This window comes from Chiroxiphia lanceolata, chromosome 14 (assembly GCF_009829145.1).
Source record: "Chiroxiphia lanceolata isolate bChiLan1 chromosome 14, bChiLan1.pri, whole genome shotgun sequence".
Lineage (NCBI taxonomy): Eukaryota > Metazoa > Chordata > Aves > Passeriformes > Pipridae > Chiroxiphia > Chiroxiphia lanceolata.
In genome coordinates, this window is record NC_045650.1 from 7,028,439 (window position 1) to 7,045,279 (window position 16,841).

The 16,841-nt window shown below is 36.8% G+C and overlaps 1 long non-coding RNA gene across 1 annotated transcript in view; it reads right to left on the reverse strand.

Annotated features, from left to right (window-relative positions):
- Window positions 1–582: 582 nt before the first annotated feature.
- Window positions 583–16,841, reverse strand: part of LOC116793829 — a 71,205-nt gene continuing 54,946 nt past the window's right edge. Inside the window, exon 7 of the long non-coding RNA XR_004359599.1 lies at window positions 583–1,049. This is a non-coding gene — a long non-coding RNA (uncharacterized LOC116793829). The remainder of the gene's footprint in view (window positions 1,050–16,841) is intronic.

Sequence of the window (16,841 nt, forward strand, 5' to 3'; positions counted from 1 at the left end):
TCAGGCAGGGCTGCAGACCCATGGATTGGGTTGTTGTTGATTTGCTGCCACCTGGGGCAGATTACATACTGGGGAAAAGAAGTTTAATTATGTGAGAATGAGGGAATTAGTTACTGAGGAGAATATTCCCCTACATGCTTCAGATTAGCCATTTTACTGTTTCTTACACTCTAGTGTCAGAATCTTAAGAGGGCAAACCACTGAAAACTCTGTTTTTATTTTTGATTTCTGCAGCAAGCAGCAATGAAAATTCTGACAGCTTAATCAGCCAGTATTATGTAAATGTGTGGAAAATTACAGTAGTTGATGTTTGAAGAGGGTTGTCAGCAGTGCAAGTGTTTATAATGTTTGATAAAGTTATGGCTTTTTTTTGCAAACACTTAAAAATAAAGCATGTATCACCACAGTTTTCTGTACATTTAAGTTTTAGATTCCCAATGAAATTCAAATTCAACTGTATTAGCTTTGTCTAATCAGTGCAAGTAGCTGACCAGCGTTTAGTGCTAGTGTAACATATTTTTGTATTTATTTAGTTCAGCCTTTTCAATTGTTGCAGAAAACAATGAAGAAAATGAAGGAGGAAAAAAAAGCTGGCAAGAGGCAAAAATAATCATCAGCACCCAAAGATAATCATCAACATCCAAGGGTCTTCAGCACAGTGAAGGCTTTGTGAGACATGAGGTGTCGTCAGCACTGCTGGCTTGGTGTCACAGAGGTGCCACAGACACAGACATTGTCTGACAGACTGGCCAGCAAAAAAACATCAGCTCAGTTCTGGACCTGACCAAAGGTCTGGCCAGTGCACCACAGCTCACTGGGAAACCTCCTCGTGGTGTATTGATATTGGCAGGAGAGTAATAGTATCTGAGGAGGTGCTGTGATGTGTGAAGTCATGCAGAGATGTGGATTCTCCACGGCTGTGCTGCACTGTCCTGTTCTTCATGTTGATTTCACAGCAGGGCTGAGAGTGTAAGAATTCAAGCTCCTAGAGCAGCTTCATCTTGATGAAGGGCTTTGTTATGCCAAGACTTGCTTGTACAGGAATTTATCTGAAAGCAAATGAAAAAGGTGGGGATAATGCCTTAGGAAGTGCATTAGCTTTGGGAGGTCCAATTTGTGCTCAAGGAATAGTGTGTTCACATGGAGGAATGTAGAAAATATGGGCCTCCTTATCTGCCTCTAGAGAGGGATGTATGGTTGTGATGATTTCACTATCTTGTGGTTTTAGTCATTTTTTTTTGGACATGTAACAGCTAAATATCCCTGAAATACCAGAACAAGTGAGCTTTAACTGAGATTTAGAAACAGCCAGTCAAAGAAGCAGCATTGTGGGTTTAACTATTACAAATGAAATGCATTAGAATAAGTTATAGTCACCTAAGGCTTATAGAATTCAATGCAAAAATCTGGAAATTAAGAAGCAGGGAACAGAAAAAAGCTGCACTATTTCCATCACTGGGTGTTAAAAACAAAGAATCATAGAACCACAGAATGATTTGGTTTGGAAGGGACATTAAAGATCACCTGGTTCCAACCCCGTGCCATGAACAGGGACACTTTCCCTACACCAGGTTGCTCCAAGACCCATCCAAGCTGGCCTTGGACACTCCCAGGGATGGGGCAGCCACAGCTTCTCTGGGCAACCTGTGCCAGGGCCTCACAACAAAGACAGAGAGCACCTCTTTGTGCTGATGAGTATATCAGAATTGTTGCTGGTTTCACAGTGAAAAGTAAAATAATATTAAGGTTTTCATACTGAAAGACATTTGCATTGCACTTTCTAACATATGCTTGTACACACAGAAATCCCAGTGTAGCTCTGATCCTGTGCCATGATTCAGAGCTGTTGACTTTCATTATTTCCATAGCTCTACACCCTGTTGATTATAATTCTTTTTAAAAAGTTCTGAAAAAGAATTACTTCATGGATTATTTAATTGAATCTCAACCTAGAAGTCTGCATGGTGTAACTCAGTGGACTTTGATTTTTCATTACCCTAAAACTGGAAGTTGAAAAGTAGTAAGATGTATAATTGCATGTCACAGTGCCTAAAATCTACCTTGCCTGCAGGTATATTTACTTGATTTTCTTTTTGGTGTTGAAGAGTACCTACATTGTTTTGAAATAGAGAAAATACCTCTACAGTAATGTCAACAAAAGGAAGTATTTCATGTTCAGTACTGCTCTGGTTAGCATTTTTTGGTACAATGCAATTGCTTTAGCTAAATAACAGCTCTGTTAGTTGACATATATCAAAAAAAATAGATGCAGACAGTCAATTATTTGAATTATGTTCAGAGGTATTCTCATCTTTGTCTTATGAAAGAAGAAACTTTAATGGAGTAGAGCTATTCCTGTGCCAATTACTACTGTGCAGAGCTACTGAGAGGAAGGAGCAATTCAAGTCAGAGTTTTGGGGTTGGTTTGTTTGTTTAGGGTTTGTTCAGTTTCTCACATTGCTGTCAAAAATCATACACGTTAGAAAGCTAAATTACTTCAGGTGCAACAAGTGCACTCATTTCTGTCTGCACTCAGTTAATTTGAACTTAGTCCTGCAAAAAAAAACCAGTGTACAAAATATACAAAATGGTGATGCTGCTTTCAAGTGAGAGAAGAAAAGTTCTCTCTCACTTTCACAAAGTAAAGATCTTACTAGGATTTTTTGGTTTCTATTTAAATTTTCAAATATGCCTTTTAAAATCAATACATTTCATAGCAAACACCTATAGTTGATCATTTTAATAAACCATAAAACAATTTTACACTTAAAAAGTTTTCTTCCCTTATAAGCTTTTTTTAAGCCTACAAGAATGATTTCCTGTAAGGCATTGGGACTTCCTCTTCTACATCATCAAGATGTTTAGATATGTTCATAATTAAAGTAGTTGGAGTTTTTCAACCTTTTGTGTTTGGTGTCTGGAAGTTAACACAGCTGTGTTTGGGAGAATAAATGAAAAGCTTTGAACGCAGTGATATCAAATTCTTGGTCTTAATTTTCAAGTATAAAAACTGAAGGCTGTGCTTTCTGTGTTAATGATAAAATACTTTCTAAGATTAGTGGGTTTAGAATGTATATTAAATAAAAGGAGTCTAGCACTCATAGACTGCTTTATAATGTCAACTTTTATAATAGCAGTCATTTTCATGACTTGAAAGCCTTGATTTTTTTTCATCAGAATGTTCCAGTCTCCTTTCACTTTTTTTTTCGTGTATGTGTGAATGCATGTTATGTTTTTGGCTTACTGAATAGAAGGGAAAAAAAGCTGTGTTTCTTGGGATGGAAATGGGAAGACCTGCAATAATGTTCTAAATAACAGTTCCTCTTTATCTAATTTTTTTATTAAAATGAGAAAATAACTGCTATGCGAATATACTTCTCCTGCTACTGCACAGCTGTAATCAAAATTCAATAAACAAAGATTTTTTCCTGAACTGCATATGCATAAAGAACTTCTGCCAGTGATCAATTAAATCACAATTGATGGTAACTTACCTGTAAATAGGAAGGGTCTTTATTTAAAAAAAAAAAAAAAAACAACAAACAAACCAAAAGCAACACCAACCAAAACCCCCTTTCATTTGCATAAAAATGAGTTACAGCAGTAATGCATTTTTAAGATCATGATGCAAGGGGAGAATAAAGAATCTTTATAAAATTAATGGTTTATTAACCTTATTCTTGGGCTGAAAAGTATGTTTTTTATATGTACTTTCATGACATGAAGCGTTATCAATTATTGAAAATAATTCCTGGCTCCACAGTTACCTACTTCTGCTCAAATTGTCTTGTCAAATATTTGACATCCAGATTATTCTCCCTGTTTGAGAGCAACTGCAGAGGCTGTTATGGAGAGATACAAGCATTCAGAAATTCAGGCTTTTCACTGGAATTTCATAATAACATTTTAATATAGTAGTGTTAATGTTATCAAACACACGGTAAAGAAAAATAAAGATAAACTAAAATAGCTTCTGGTGACCAACCTACTTGTTTGAAGATGGTTAAAATTGTTTTTGACAGATCATGTCAAAGGACAAAGTTGCAAAGCACCAGGTGTTCTTTAGTTTATTGCAAAATAGAGTTGATTACTGTTCTGGCTTCTTTCCTGATTTTCATAGACTTCATTATAATCATCTAATAAATAGCAAGCTGAATCAGCATTTTGATTAAGGAGATTGTTCTAATAATAAATTAATAGCCTTTTTTCTTTTGAGCAAAATAGCAACGAGAGAACTCTTAAACCTTTTTTATCTGTGAGCCTTTTCTTCCCAAATACCAGAGCTCACAAATTTCCATCATTTGACTGCAGCATGAGGATAACTGCATTCCATGGCAGCTGGGTTATTTAATATTGTCCTTAAGAACAGAAAGATCTAGCTGGAAGCCACTGAAAAAACTTCTGCAATGAGGAGATTAGTGGAGGCTTACAAAAGCAAGACCGTCTATTTTAACAACAAAATCAAACCCAGTAACAGAATCCCAACAAAATCTTTGGTTGAAATGAACAGAGAGGCACACTAGGACACAGAGGGAAAGTATTGCATATGTTACCCTCTTTGTTATTCTTAGCTGATCACCTCTTGGTACGTAAAAATATCTTAACAGAATAAAGTAGGATTTAAGAGAAATATTGGCAACAATATGAAGGATTTTGGGGAGTGCTATTAATGAATCATCTCCCCTCATCCTGTCATTATCAAGAACCTTTAATAAGTCTCCTACAGTCCAGAGTAAAGACTTTTTCTCTCTATTCTCTTTCAGTTTTACAGTTTCTTGTTCAACACTGCTTCCAAATTTGACATGTCAGTGTTTTGCAAAAAAAAATGTCTCTGCTGCTCTGCCAATGCTGAGCTCAGTACAGGTGACTGGATATTAAACAGGGAGGCCTTTGCTTATGTCCTGAAGATGGAATGTCATTCCTGTGAGCTCTAGACCAAGCAGTTTAGGCTGCCTTATGGATGTTCCTCTGTTACCTCAGTTTTTACAGTCCCATAGGAGAGGGGCTGCTCAGAGGGGCTTTTCTGCTAAATCTAATTTCTTCTTGTTTGGGGTGGGGAGCTGGGACTGTGAGGTGTCACCCCAGCCTGGCCTATCCTTCTACTTCTTTTTCCCCTGGGAAATAATAAAGGTTATTTTGTTATCCTAACTGAAACACAATCAATGAAATTAAAATGAACTGTCACCTAACAGAAATGCAAATGTAATCTGCTTCAGTCATTTCCCTGCCCTTGCTCATCAACAGACACCCTTAAAGAGCTCTCTGCATACAAGATTGCCTTCTATTTATCTCTGTTTATCTCTTTATTTCATCTCCTGGGAGTAGCGATGCATCCTGATTCTTTACAAACCCTACCAGACTCATCTGAGTAATTTAAGATGATGCTCAACGACTTTCACACAAAAAAATGCATTAAATATTTCTGGCAGTCAGAGTAGTGAGATGTTGGGTAAAAACCCCCAGCAAACTACTCCTCAGAAAAATAGACTCTAAAGATGGAATACAGAGATAATCTTATTTTATTTTATTAATTATGCGTTGTAAGCAATGAATCAAATCACTTTGCTGTATAATACAATTACTGCTGTAATTTGTAGTCATTACAGTTTGCACTGAGGTATAATTGTATAATTCATTTTCTGCAGGATATTGATAGAGAAGGTCTTAACAACTTTAGCATGGAGACTTATTTGGGGTTTACTACAGTTTAATTTGCAACTGATTAGCACAATAGACCTAACAGTTTGTTGTGTCTATCTGTCACAGAGTCATTTATGTTTGGATCATGCACAAAAGAAAAAGATTAAAAAGAAGAAATTCAAGGTACCTTGTTCCCCTTATAAGCCTTAGGTTCTGTTGCATCATGTCCTGTGCAGACTCAAATCTCTGGTCAGGCGTATTTTTTTAACAGGTAGTTTGAAGAAATGAGGTGGCTTTTCTATCTGCAGTGAATTATTTCAATTAACAATTTAATATTTTGGCATAGTCCTCTGCATCTGATTAATGTTCATTAAATCAATTGTGATTTGATACAAATAGATTTTCAAGTATCTTTCCCATCTAAAATGAAGCACAATAAGTGTTGTTACAAGCTAAGGAGCTGTTGTTGCAGGGAAGGAAGGCACTCTTACCTTGTCCTCTGCTTTCTCTGTTATTTTTCTTCCAGCTGATCTACTATATAATAAAATACACCAAATAAGTTCATATTTCAACTGTGGTTTTTCTTCTGAATCTACTAAATGAATATCTTGACTCTTATTCAAGGTGGGTTTGGGGTTTTCTTTTTGCCTTTGATATGTCTCTAGGATATTTTAAGAGCTCCTTCACAAATAACACTGGTGTTTTTCTTTATCTAGCATCTCTTTTAAACTAAGAAGAGGGATAAAGTTTAAAAAAAAAAACCAAAAAACTATTACCTTTTTGAATGCAGTGTTCTATAAATTGCAACGTAGTGTCTGTATAGACATCACTTAGGAAGATTTGCGTGATTGATTCGCACAAAATTGTTCCTATTGAAAATAAGTGAGGGGATGATTCTGAAAATCTGCCATCTGCTGGGGGAACTGATATACTAGCAGGCTTTGGCATTTAGATTACTCAGTTCTCTCTGGTAAATATACATCACTTGATTCGGATACGTTTAGTTAAATAATTGTGCTAAAAATCATATTTGAAAGATCCTTTTTTGCTAAAGTCTTACCTGAGTGTTGAGTGTTTTGGATTTCGTATGTGATTTGAGAGTTTATAATTTTAGATTGTTTTACAAGTGTAAACAATTACTTCCAGAAGCTTTTAAATAAGCCAGTCTTGGACTAATTTTTTTCTTCATCCAAATTAACATTTTGAAGTTTGAAAAATACCTGAGTTATTCAGATGTTACTGAAACTTGTCATTGTGGCAAAACATCATGGCCTTCATGCATTTTTAAAAAAAGTAAGAGATACATACTTGGCCTCCTACATAGCATAAAATTAAAGTTTTAAATGTTAGAAGAGCAAGAAAACAAGTTATTTTAGTGAGTTGTGTGCATGATTCTGGTTACTTACATTTCTAATATATGTGAAATATAACACAGACACTGCAAGAAGCTGCAGTATAGTCATAAATTGAAAGTGTTCAGTGACAGTGATATTGTGAGTTTATCTCCTGTTGATTAAAATCTTGGAATTCCCTTTGCTAACATTCCTTGCAAGAAGCCGTCTTACGACTTATGGAAAAATTAATGCAGTAGGAAAAGGAGAAGATTATTACCAGATACTAGTAGAATGGGTTAAGAATCACAAACCTGAGGAGAGGAAGATCTGATACAAACAAGCTGATATGTGATGAGCCTGTGATGGAAGTTCCCACTGCTGCATAATTGAAAGAGTGATTGTTTATCACCTCAAGGACATTATACAAACAGAATTTGCTGACCGGGAGCAGATGAAACAGCCACCGGTTGCAAAATCTTGCACAAACTTTTTGGTTACCAGCAACTAAGCAGAACTGAGCCAGGGGCCATCAGGATTCTTTCCTGCAAAACATTCTATGCACAGTCCATTCTGTTGTAGTGGTAAAGTGTCCTCTGTCCACTCTCTCAGAGCAGCACAGAGATGATGTTGTTGGGAAAAGCACTGGAAGAGGCCGGGGTTTGGTGAAAACTGTGATGACAAAATCACAGCAAATTACTGGCATGCCAGGGAGGACCCTTTCTTTTGCCATCAGCAATATTTCTAGAGCTGTTGACTCCCTGTTGGAACCAAATCCTGTTGTTAACACACAAACAAACATGAGCAGTGATTTCAGTCAGTACATCTGTCATTTTCTAGGTCAAGCAGTTGCAGTAACCTTGCTGATATTTATCGTGAGGATGAGATTGCAATGGGAAGTAGGATGACATGGCAGATCATTTGCCAGAAGGCCAGATAGCTGGGTCTGCCATAGGGGTTCCTCAAAAACATCATCTTTGCTCTGTTTCCAGTGGGTGCTCACAGGAAGTAAAGCAGTGGATGAATATCTTCCAGAGGTAATTGTGCAAGGAAAAAGGGTTCTCAGCTGCAGCTGCTTGCTGCTGTTCTCTTTTTGGAGGTTACACTGCCATGCACCAGTAATCTGCTGATGAAGCAATTCATGCAAATTCTCTCTCGTGTCTTGGACAGAATTGGACAGAACAGTTTAAATAGTCACTTTTTGCCTGAAGTGAATTAGTGAGCTTAGAACTGGAACACATTAAAGCAGATCAAACCTCAATATAATAAATGGGCTCTTTTGGCCAATTCTTAAAACATCCACTTTGCCCAGATCAGGATCGCAGAGTGGAATATCCTCTTCCTTGCATGAATGCCTGCAGTGTATGGGTACTCATGCTATGCTCATTTGAAGTCAAATATTCAGTTTGCTTGAAGTTGCCAGGACAAATGAATTATATCAGCTCCATGTACAGTTTTATCATGTTTTTTTTTCTGATATATTCTCATAAAAATTTGAAAGGACATTTTCCTCGTTTGGCATGATGCATTAAAGTATGTTATATCTCAGGAACTCTAGTTCTCTTGTTGCCAACATGACCTTCATGTAAATCCATATAAATCTCGCTCCATATAGCACAGATTAGTCCTTAAAGGAGATATAAATTCTCATGTATCCAAGAGAAAAACTGGTAGCTCAGTTTTGCCTAAAGAACAGCTACCTTACGGGAGCTACATACCATTTACATAAAATCCTAATACTTTACCTTTATTGGGTGATAAATCACACAAAATTGACCACCTTAAGCTTAGAAGAACACTCCTAATTGTGAGCACTAACAAGAAATGTTAAAGAAAGTAAATAAAGGAAAAGGAAACTGGATGCAAGATTTTATCAAGATGTTGCTCCAGGATGTAAGGGTCTCTAGGCAGCATTTATCATGGATTTATGATTGCCATTTTGGTGGTACTTGAGTCCCTTACTGACTGCAATATGTCATTATTGTACTATTTCACTTTGCAAATAAAAATGGAATATGTAGATAAAGTAACCTGAGCAAGGACTTTTCTACCTGCATTTGAATGTCTTCTTATTGCTGGTCACTGTCCTTTTCCTTCCACTACTCTTCCTACTGATAAAATAGAATCTATTTTAGTAAGTAAGTCTCTTTCTGTCCCCTTCCCTCTCTGCCCATACATGTCTAGGTATTAGAAGGAGATCCAGTGGATCTCCTCAAATCTTGGAACAGTAGCTTTGGCTTATCTGAGCTGTTTGGAATATTGGAATAGTAAAGAATAAGTTCATATAGCCCCATAGATTGAAATATTTAGAATTTCTATATTTTAAATACTTTTTGTGTTACTTTATGACCATATCTTTGTTTCTGACTATGAACTTTCATAAACAATGAGTATTAATTGTAAAATCGAAGGTTGAGGAGTTCTGATAAAAGAACTGGCTGTGCTTGTAAGCTATTGTGAGCACAATTACTCATAACAAATATAAGTTGTGATTAAATGTGCCCAGCAAGGTGAAGGGAGTCAGGAAGAAAGCCTCTTGTATTTGACCCAAGCAACAGCATCTAGGAAATTTATGTTCATGGTTATGAAAAATAACATGTTCTGAATGAGTGAATACTATATGGAAACTATAATTATTTTCTACACTTTCTGCCATTATTGTAAATTTCTTTTAATTAACCATTCTATATTAGTATGTTTTCATGCATAATAATAATTTTCAAACACTATCTCCTGAAAGTTACCTATGATGTCTTGCTCCATATTTAGGAAAAGTATAAGCAATTACACTTTTTCTATTTGTATGCAACTTCTTTTTTAAATTACTTCTTTTAAAAAGTTTCCATAAGGACCCGCAACCAAATAAAGTTATTTTATTCTTTTCTTGATACAAACTGTATCCTCAAAATGCAGAACCCAAATTGTAGTGCCTCAGAAATTCTTTGAAAAAATAATAATGGCAAATGTTGCTATGGTTACAGAGCCATTCCCATTTGCTTTGCTTTTCTGCCTTAGTAATGAAAGTGGAATGAGGGATTTTTATTCCAACAGCCTGCATGATGCTTTGTAGGGGAAATCCATATCCCACTAAATACTTCTCAAATAATTTTTAAAACTAGAATATTTTGGGGATTGGTCTTTTCTGGAGCTGTTTTCCCCTGTTTTATTAATAAAGTTGAATAAAGACAAATGTAACCTTGAAAAGTAGCAGTGAAATTGTGAATTTCACTCACAATTGCACTTGGACGAAGGGCAGATTCAATTTCTATCCTCCCTCAGTCTAATACCCCTTGGGTATAAAATACTCAGCTTGTCCAGACTTGCCTTAGTTTATTGAGTTACCTTGGTCTCAGGAGTGACTGGCACAGACTTTTTTTTTCTTTTTTTAAGGATTGAAGCACAGGATATTTTTAACGTTCCTTAGCTCGTGTGGCACAGACGAAGTAGTGCTCTGGGATGTCCAGTTTTACCTCACTGTGTCACTGGTTTTTTTTCTTTGTACTTCTGTGAGTAACTTTCAGTGTCTTGTCCTTCCAATAACACAAATCCCTGTGACACCAGAAAATAGCTGATGATGCTTTGCTCCTCAAAGATACTTTATTTACTGACAAGTAATTTCTGGTAGGACAGAATTTAAATGTTTGTGAAAAATCTTCTGATTTTCTTATCAACAAAAGGATGATCATCAGCTCTTCCTGAGGATGAAAATGCATTTGGAAGCAGGCGCTGCCATGATAATGCAGCTGAACTGCTCTCCTGAGGACAATAAGCAACCTCTTTTAAGGTACCAATGATATGGCATAAATGTACTCTCTGAGGACAGAATAACTGATGCATTTCCCCAGGGGGTGTTACAATTCTGCTGCAGAGAGCTTTCTGTGAAAAGATAATGCAAATAAAGGCTGCTTGTCAAGGAAACACACAAGAGATTGTGCAGGGGGTTCAGGGTTCTGGGTTTTTTTTCCCAAAAACACCATTTAGGAATGAGAACAGTCTTCCATTTCACAAGAGCTGTAGACCCAGACTACTGTACACAGCCTACACAGCCCCATTAGGAAGAGATTTTTTGCTGGCTGTCCTGATAGTGTACACATTTGAGGTGGGAATGTCAGCATGACCATCAGTAAGGTTTTCTAATGTGTTTTTAGTAACAAGCAGTTCTCAATAGCTCTTAGCTTTGCCAAGAAGCTATGTGAATTTTTCCATTCTGAATGTCTCTCCTAGATTTTTAGACACACATCCACACAGAGATATATTCCCTGCAATGCTTTGTTTTAGTTTATTTTGTTATTTCAGACAAAGTAGTTGCAGGGTGTCTGAGTTAACCTAAGGAAGTACTACACCGTTGTTTTGTTGTGGTTTTTTGAGTTTTGGTTTTGTTTTCCCTTCATTCTCTTGAGCCTTTGATTTTTTGGAAAATTTAGGCTTTGCTGCAGAAACTACATTTGATGGACTTTAGCATTTCCCTGCCTTTGGTGACCCCATGAAAGCTGTTCACATTTTCTAAATCACAAGACTAAGAACTTCAGTTAATTCTTGCACAGGTACATGTTAATATAGGCAAGACCTTCACAACTATTTTTGCCTGAGCAGGCTGGATATTGTCTGTTCTCACACAGCACCTACATGTCCAGACTCTTAATGAACTGGCTCTTCAGACAAACTGAGCATGCAGGGAAGGGAAAGGACTGGAAATCTGCCATCCTGGAGTGCAACAGCTGCTCCGCGGTGCTTCGAGCTGGAAGGAGGGGAGCAGGGAGAGGGCTCTTGGTAAGAGCTGGGAGTTTCTGTTCTTGGTAATCCCCTGCTGACACAGTGGGAAAAAAAATAGGGCAGGATCTGTGAGTAAGGGACAGAAGCCTAAAAAAGCAACAGCTAGTGTGACCTTGGTCTGGGAACATTAGTTTTAGAGCTGAACAACAGCAAAGGACATGAAGCAGTGCCTGATGGAGATATAAAGCTTGCTTAGATTGCTTAGATTTTATGGTATTTGCTGACAGCACAGAAGTGGGGAGATAAGAGGACTTTTGTGACGTGCAGTCAGAGCTTGAGACTTTTCAGCACTGTAGGGAAAAATATTTTTTTTTTTTTTTTTTGCACTGACAATTGACTGGGCTCTTGAGAAATGGGGTGGAATGGAGGAGAGTAATTGCAGAAATTTTAGAAATGGAAGTTAAAGGTTGAGGATTCGAGAGGACTGCAGATATGAAGGTGAGTAAAAGGAGCTGAGAGGAGGCTGAAATTTCAGGAGGGAGAAGTGGGGGACCCAGGAGGTTTTCAGACTGCAGTTGACAAAATAAACATTAGGGAAAGTGGAATAAAGATCAGGAAAGAACACAGTAGGAAGAATCAAATTTAAGAAACAGGAAAAAGAATTCATCCACATGATCTTCTGGATTTAGAGCTGGACAATAGCAGACAAATGAGCCACTAATAGTGTCAGACTGCAAACGTCACCTGGGCCAGAGGGATGGGGACCTGGTTTACTACTCTTCTGCTGCTATAGAAAGAGTTGGATTATTAGCATCCAATGATTAGCTGTGTTTCTTCAGTGAGAATCAAATTATAAGTTCCTTAAATCTGTTCAATTTATAAAGTAACCAGAGATAGGCTAATGTACAGTAGAGTACAGATGATGTTCCCTGTCCAGTGTTTATACTGACTGACCCCTCAAAAGCACAGAAATGGGACACTGGAGCCTTGATAGACAACTCTGACCTAAATGTTTTAATGAAAAACCCTTATGACACACCATAAAAAAAAATCAATTTTAGCCAACATTTATTAGAGAGGGTTGTTTAAATAATAAATGTTTCTGACTTACAGCCTTACTAACTCTCTGTCGAAGAACTTGGACACTCTGTACAATATCATAATCTAAGATTCACTTTGTAAACATTCTAAGTAGCTCGGGTGCTTAAAACTTCTTTGAAAGAGGTAACTTATGCAAGTTTAAGTTTTGTATTTCTGTGAAATTTATCTTCAAATATTTGACTGAAGTTTTGAGACGTCTCTCTTGATTTCATGAGACGTGAAACATTTAATTAAAATTGACTTAAAATCTAAAGAAATACGTGGGGAGCTGGTTCAGATAACTTAAACATGGGATAGGGAAAGACTTTATGTGTTTGCATATTTTATTACTGGATATAAAAAGCAATTTTTCAAATAAATGCTAGTTCTTCTGAGTCTTCTACCCATTTATCAAACAGAGATCAAACAGAGTATGAAATTCAGAATGCTCTGACTTTTTAAGCTGCACTAAAAATATTTTAGTTCTGGCTGTCCAATGTAAGTTACTGGAGGATGTTCTGTGATTTAATTGGTCTCTACTGGTTTTATGCTCAAAGGACAGTTTCTTTGAGATATCTAGCAAAAGTCTTCTAAGAGAAATAGCAATCAATATCTAGGAGGGGTTTATTAAAGGAAAATGTTATCTTTTTTGTCTAGTTCAGTGTAAAAGTTTTATACATTTTTTAAATTTTAGTCACTGAAATAATTTTTTAAATTATTAATACTGCTCTGTCTATAATTTTATGCCCTTTGCTGTTTTCTATAACTGACTTCAATAAAGGATAAGAGTTACTGAAGTTTAGACTGAAATCCTTTGCCATTTCTAAAAATAGATGGAATTCCCACCCACCCCAATGTCTGAACTTCTGAGAATTTAAGAGCAGTGTGTTCACTGTTCCTTCTGTGCATTGAGCGCATCTGCAGAGAGTTAAAGAAAGAGCATTTTAATGCCTTAAATGATCTTCCATTTAGAACTTCACAGCTGATAATACACGTGTCCTACTAAGAACATGCTACCACTGCCCAAATATGCAATTTTACTAAGTACAATTTTCCAAGAGATTCTTCATCTAAGGTTTTGGGGGTTGCATCTGCAGATATCTAAAATTTGCCATGAGTTTGTGCATATTATCGCTGTAGTTGTCCTTTTTGTCATACCTCACATATTCCATGACATAGAAAGCTTGACATACACTATTTTTTTTAGATGCCCACACCCTAAAACAAAGGGGGATTACAGACAATTATAGATTCTTACTAAACACAAAGTGTGCTCATAGAATCATTAAGGTTAGAAAAGACCTACAAGGTCATCAAGTCCAACATTCATGACATGGTTTAGTGGGCACAGAGGTATGCACTTGAAGTGCCACATCTACTTGTTTTTTGAACACATCCAGGGCTCCACCACTTCCCTGGGCAGCCCATTCCAATGCCCAATCACTCTTTCAGTTAAGAAATTTTTATTATTATTGACTCTTAATTATTAAAAAAAAGTCATTATTGATGGATTTCTTTATACAGTGGGTTAAGTCCACGACATAAAGTTAGAGCAGAGTACTTGAATAATAAGTTTTTAACAAGTGGAAATAAAGGTGTAGCAGGAGGGCAAGGGAGTTTGCAGAACTTCAGATTTTGTTGGCAGGTGGAAACTCATTAAAACTGCACATGCTTGAGGAGACAGTAGATATATTCTGGAGTGCTATTGAGGCAATTCTCACAGAAATACTCCTGTTTCATCTGTCTGATAAATGGTGATCTTGGAAAAGAGAGTGGTTCTTCTCCAGGCAGCTGTGCAATTCAGTGCTTCATACTTCCTTTCTCTGTGTGCTATAAAGATGAAGTCTATTGCCTTAGACATTTACAAATCAAATCTTTTCATGTCACTAACTGCTTTTAGAGAAAAGCACAGATGTAAAATCCCTGTTTGTCTCTGAAGAGAGGCCAGCAAATAGGCTACTGACAGCAAGGCTCACCACAGTCTAATCAGAATCTATACTCCAGAGCATTGCTGCAACACTTTCCCTGGAAAGGCTATTGCTTAGAATAGCTTTTCTTTTGAGTGCTGGAAAACAACACTGCACTTAAAATAATGTAAAAGGGGCAAAACTGTAGAATGTCTAACTTTTTATGTAAGTTCTGCACTTCAAAACAAAAAATATCACTCCATCTCCCTCTGCTCTGTGTGCAGATGCAGCTGGGATGGGGGTTTCTTGCTGTGCTGCAGAAATGTGTGAATTTGGGGGTGGGGGGCTGTTAAGGTCTTTTTTTTTTCTTTTTTTTTTCCTCACTATTTATGGAACCACAGGCATTTCTTTTTGCTCTGTGCAGGTACAACTGCCAACCACACATTTGGGGAAACACTGTAGGTTTTGAGAAGGCTGCTGGAAGGGGGAGGGCAAGGCCCCTCCTGCATGTCAGTTGTTTTTCAGTCAGTGTCACTGGACATACACTCGCATAAAGTTTCTACACACTTTAAAGTAATTTAGAGGTTTTTAAGTAAAAATGACTGATAGCAATTCTGCTGCTCTGTCTGTCTTTGTGAAAGCAGATAAACTGGTTAAATAGTTTTCTTTTCTAGTATTAAATTGTAGTGCTTCATAACATGAATTCACCAGCAGAACACTTAAAACTAAACCAACAATATCCATTTGATTTTAGTTTAATCTAATTCAGAGGGGTAGAGCTTAAATCTTATATAACACATATGATGATCTTTATTTTTACCTTCTGTTGTAATGGGAAGTTTATACCAACAATTTGAAGCAGTTTAAACCTTTAGACCGAGAAGGATGTCAACCCAAAGATTGGTCAAGATTGAGACAAAAGGTAATTTTTGAGCCTTCAGCAGATCTGGAATTGTTTTCCTGGACTGACCTGTAGTTTGATATTTTTGAGATATAAAGATGTGAGTGGCATCGAGATGTCAATGTATAAAGTTTTTTCATCCACAAAAGCACAGCCTGTTAAAATTGCAACTGATAGAGTAGTCTTTTTTTGTCATGTAGCAGGAAACATTCTGAGTGACTCCAGGATGGTTTTCCTCTGTCAACAAGATAATTTGAAAAAAAATAGCTGTGCTTCCAAAATAATACTGTCTCCTGTCATAGAATTGCTGAATACTTGGTTCTGCTACAAGGATTTTTATTAGAGAGAAGCAAAACTAATTTACAAACATCAAGAACGAGGATGTGTTAAACCTGGTTGTGCTTGGATGTTTAGAGAATCTGCACTGTCAGTTTAGCTACAAATGTGCTGTGGCAGTCAAGAACACTTGCCAAACCTCATTGCAGCCAAAGCCCGTTTTATATTCTAGAAGGATTCCTTGTTTTTTTGAGAGGGACAAAGGTTATGAAGTCTGACTTGATGCAGTGTATGTCTCCATCATCTGGGTATTCAAAAAATAGAATCTGAGGCCTTTAAAGTCCCTTGCAGCTATTCAGTTACAGGGATTACAAATGTACACTTATATTTCTTTCATGTGGTATTTTAGTTTGAGACATACAAGAGAAGTGGACAGAAAGAATGAAGAAGCAGCAGTAAAGGATTAAAAAAGCTTTAAATCCCACCCTAAAAAGAAATAAATTGCATTCATCCATCAATTACATTGCTATGGGCATTTTTAAAATTCTGAAAATACAACACTTTTTTGATAGTATTTGCCTATAAATCTCTATTATCATTCACTGCTTCAGCTTTTACACCAATGCAAAATATTACAAATTCCTAATTATCCACACCATGGCTGGAGATCTACATAAGTTTTGATAATGACAGCTTCACATACTTCTATAACTCTTGTCAGCATAGATTTTAGTTACTGGTCTTGCTTTGTGTTCTAATGAAGCATGGAAATAGCCACAAAGACTAATAACATGTGCATCTGGGTCTGCTTTTATCATGGCACTTATTTCCCCCTTCACTTAAGAAGAAACACCTTGTTATGGCCTCCCTGCCACCTTTATGAAAGCAATCTACTACAATTCTCTCTCTTGGATATTGTTCAGCATCTCCATGTGGACTTTTTTGTCATTGTTAAATCCATAATATCTTAAGATACCTCCCAAAGTATTCCCT